Genomic DNA, 4,854 nt, shown 5'->3' with positions numbered 1-4,854 from the left:
CTGAGGGAGCGGGCGGGGTTGGGGGGCTGGGGGAGCAGGCAGGGGATGGTGGCTGGCAGGGGTCCCCCCATGGTCCTCTCCCCTGCCCCTAGCACTTACCAGCTCAGAGTCGGCTGCAGCTCCCTGAGAGCTTTGAATCAATTCAGACCTTTTAACTGGCCCCCTGATTCAATTCAGAGTCGGAGGTTCAGCCACCGAATCAAGCCGAATCTCCTCCGAATCGAATCACCACCCAAAGCTTTGCACAGCCCTATTGAACTCTAAGATGAATTATTTCATTTTTAAATTATATTTCTAGAGATCATACTTCTAGTTTATTTATAAACATGTTACCTGTATGCATCTTACTCAGATTTTAATGTCTATTAAGAAAGAAAATACTCATAATTTAGGGGGCCCTGAAGTTGGGGGCATGATATAACTGTACCCTTGCTCCCTGCCTCTCACAAGCCCTGATGACTGCAAAACTTACCACAGCTGAAACTACAGTGAAAGTATTTAAAGTGGGTAGCTCTCAAGGCTGGGGGAATCCTGGTGGGATTTATACTTCCTCTTTTCTGCCACTGGATTTTGCAAAGTTCACATACTTCTGTCAAAATGTTTTTATTTTCTAAACAACTGCCTCAAGACTTTTCTAGAAAAGGTGAATAGATAATTGAATGCCAACACTCACAAGGAATCCTGCAATAATAATGCCACACTACATAATGCTTCATGGAGGGATAAAAATGTAAGAAAGGAACCTGCTTTTTGTTTCCTTTATTATGGCAACCCATTATAAGAGTGAGAGAACAGTATTGTAAAATGTATTCAATCCTCCAAGCTTTGAAAGCCCAGTGCAAAAGGTATACTGGCAACAACTTGCCCACAAACCTCTGGCCTACTGCTGGCTTTTACATGCACGACAGGTGTAACATGCTGCCTGGTGCCCTCTTTGTGACCATGTTTGAAAAGGAACAAACAATGACCCTTTGTTTTGTACTTTGCTTATTTATTTATACTGCATCTGCTGCATCTCTCCCACAAGTCTCCAGGCATCGTTACAATTCTAAATACCACAATTAATGCCAAAAAAAAAGATTGGCTCCCCAAAACTGGCAACAAACAGAAAACCTCAGATTAATTACTACCAACAGCCACTGAAAAACAAAGACACATAAAAACCGAACACTCCCACCTGGGGAATCTAGAAAAGAAAGTGCCCTCCATGTATACACTCAGGCATGCAAAGACCATGCTAGAGGCAAACAGGCTTGGTACCTCTGATTTCTATGGCCAAGAAGCAAATACTATAATGGCTAGGGAAAACTGGAGAAGCAATAGGATGGTTATCATGAAAAATAAAGTCATGTGGATAGTTAATTGTTATACATTACTTGGAAATACATTTTTCAGTATTGATAAAATTCCCTAGAATTCATTTTGATGCCTTTTCAAGGGAAAGTATCCCCTGACCTCCAGCTAACCAATGATTTTCCCTCCCTCTATCCTCCCCATTGCCATGACACTCTCAATTGTCATTCCATACTACAATGAAAACCGTGTCATGCTGTGGCCATTTCACAACCTTTATGATCACATGCTACCATGGGTCTCCTGCCCTTGTCTAGAAGTCTGCAATTCAGGTCCCCATGTTCAACCTCCTGCCTTCTGTTGCCCTTTAAATTCTAACCTGAGTTTCACCATCATCTCAGCTGGATCTCTAGTCTACAGATTTTCTCTTCCACAAGTTTTATTAGCAGCTCTTCATGCATAAATAGCTTCTAGCTGCCACTGCAAGTGTCTCAATAGTCTTTTTTCCTAGGCTCTACCTTTAAAAAGGAAAGGTATAACCTCCCCATCTCCCCCAGTCCTTCTCCTCCATCTACAGATTCCCATATAAACTCCTTTCTTTTCTCTCCTTCATTTGCTGACCCCTCTGATCACTGGCTACTTGGCTTTTAAACCTTTGGCCTAGTGTCAGGCTTTGTGTAGGCTCAAAAGTTAATCATCCATCAACAGCAATCCAAGTCAAAGTCTCCCTTGGCCCTCATTTGCAATATCTATCTCACTTGTAAGACAGCTTGCAGAGACTGTTACCTGCACATTGTAAACAAACCACAGCCCCTGTAGACTGCAAACTATGACCAAACCACCACAACAGAGAAACAAATTATAACTTACTAACAGACCAAAACTATGCTGGCCCATCTACTGCATTTCATCAAGAGCCTGAAAACAAAAGTAGCATCAAGTAAAATTTCAGAAGATAAAACTAACTAAAACACAGAGCAGGCTGAAAGGTCATTCATCACTCCATGTTCCTTTTACATATGCTTTGGATCCGAACAAGAATTCAACAACTGCCTATCATCTTGAAATAATGATTGACCTCTCCACAAAATAGCATTTCCAGCTACATGCAAAGCAGCATTGCTTCATGTTACACAGCTTGACAAATGTCTGACATTTATCCTCCTCCTATCAGCTCTACCTTCAGACTGGGACCAGTCAGAAAATCACGTTTGTTTTCCAAGCTATTTTGCCACACCTAACTCGAAGCTCTGTCATGCCCATCCTGTGAAAAGGAAGTGGAGACTCCCTTCTTCACCTTCCTGGACTGCTCTCGGCTGCAGGCATTTTGCTGCCTTCAGCACCCTCTTTGTTGCACTGGACTTGGAAGTCTCAGAGACTGCGCACGTCTCAATCCCACCTGAGCAGCCAAGGGGAGCATGATCTACCTGGCCAATTTCCTGCTGAACCGGGCCAAGATGGCAACTCAGTGGCCACAGAAACCAGCATGCAGAGGCCAGCTCTGATGATGCCCTCCAACTCTTTCTTGGTTCAGGCATGCATCACATTTGAATTGGGAGACTTCACCTTGCAACAAACATGGACCAGTTTGTGTCGTGCTGGACTACTGAGGAGGCTCTCTGCAAGGTGGAAGATGGTGGGCATGGAGAACTGGGTTTCAATCTCTGGCAATATCATGTGTTTTGTCGCTGAGACGTGATTCATGCTTGGCCCTTGGGAAGACCACACACCTTTGCTCTTTCACCGCCTGTTTTTAGTATTTATATAATAACATTTTTTAAAAGTAAATAAATCAATAAAAGTGTCTTTCACTCACACTCACAGGCACACTCAACTCATGCTCTGTAACATAGTCTATCCCTCTCTGTCAGCTGCCAGCTATATCTTTAGACACTGGACACATTCTTTTATTCTAAACTTTATTTTCCTGAGAAAAAAGGGTAAAGAGAGGAGTTAGGATGTAGCAGAATCCTTGCTTGCTTTTACTTCCCTTAGTTTCAGTGCTGTGGCTCTTGTATTCTCCTAATATATACTTCAGTTTATGCCATCTAAGTGCAAAGACACCTGGAAACAGATAAGCAGCAGCTCAGAAAGCAAAATGTGCACACTGCTTGATATGATCAGGGAGCTATGGCCTGTTGGGGGACCAGCTAAAAGTCCATGGTTCTGTCCCTTAACTCTCCCTTTCTCCACACATGCACTTACTCTATTCAATTGTTTCACCTATTTCTTTTTTGGGACTGGCACTTCACATGGGCACTTCATGTTGTGCTTCAGGCTAGGTTTAGATGCACACGCAAATTCGAAGTATATGCACAAGGAATATCTAAGCTAGCGGGGAGTGTCCCTTGAAGAATCAGCAAGGTGCATGTGAAATATTTGCTCTGGAATGATATGAGCACAGCTGCTTGGTTAAAGATAATCCCTGCTAAAACCAGACTCTTCAGCTTGGTAGAGGTCAACAGACAAAGGGGCAGGCTGTGCAGGATACAGTTGGATGACTCAGCTGGATGGTGAGGCAGGAATATGATGTGCTGAAGCACAAGACAGCACAGTGGAAAGAGCAAATATGCCCTTCTGGTCAAAAGATTGGGACAGAAGTAGAAACACATCCTGGGACTGGCTCTTAGCTATCTTAGTTGCCTCCACAAGAGATTTAACAGCTAACTTGTTCTCCAGCAAGGGTTATGCGCTCACGGGGATAGAGGCTGTCATAGGGTCACTACTTTGCCTACCAGTCTCCACTGGCCGGCCAGCTTCTACTGCAGTCAGGACACCTGAGAAGTGAGCAGTGCCAGTTATAAAGCTGGTGGCCCCAAGACTAAGGTAGGAAGACAACAGCATCTTTCACATTCCTGGTTTCTTCCTTAGCAAGCATGTACTTGTAGCAAGACCACAGTTAAGCCCCTAAGGATCGAGAAGTGCTAAAGACATTTGTGCAGGATTGTTCCGATAACTAGTTCAGTAAAACCTAAAATATATATAAATGAAACAAGGAAGAGAAAATAAGGAATAGCAGGCACAAGAAAGAATGCTCAATATCTAGATGCCATAACTGCTGCAAAGGGTTCAACAAGCTGTTTTACTATACAAAGTACTTATTAGATCCCAGTAAAAAATCAAGTTAAATGTTTAGTGCTTCCTAAGGTAAATTATGCCCAACCACAGTACCATATTCCCTTATATACAATGCACTGCCAAATAATATATGTTCCTCATAGGTGGAAAGTGGCATGTAGATTTTTTTCCCCCAAAAATCATGGTCGACTGAGAGAGAATGAGTCCTTCTGGGAACATACAGCATCCAAGAAGCATAGCACTAGGAAGATCCTGGTGCCAGCCGCCACATCCGAACTATCTCCTTGGATGTCACACTTGCTAGATAGTCCATGTTTCCAGAAGGACTTTCTCTGTCACTGAAGGCCTTTGCAAAGGCAGTGCCAAGACTATTAATCCTTTATGTAAGTAGTTCTTTATACAAAAGTACCTGCAAATGAAACAGTTTCCACATGATAAATCACATCAAGAGACTACCAGCAGCTCACGAGCTACACCGCTCAG

Source organism: Gavialis gangeticus, unplaced genomic scaffold, assembly GCF_001723915.1.
Source record: "Gavialis gangeticus isolate Ggan-Ray unplaced genomic scaffold, GavGan_comp1, whole genome shotgun sequence".
Classification (NCBI taxonomy): Eukaryota; Metazoa; Chordata; order Crocodylia; family Gavialidae; genus Gavialis; species Gavialis gangeticus.
Note: the sequence above shows the minus strand (reverse complement) of the source record.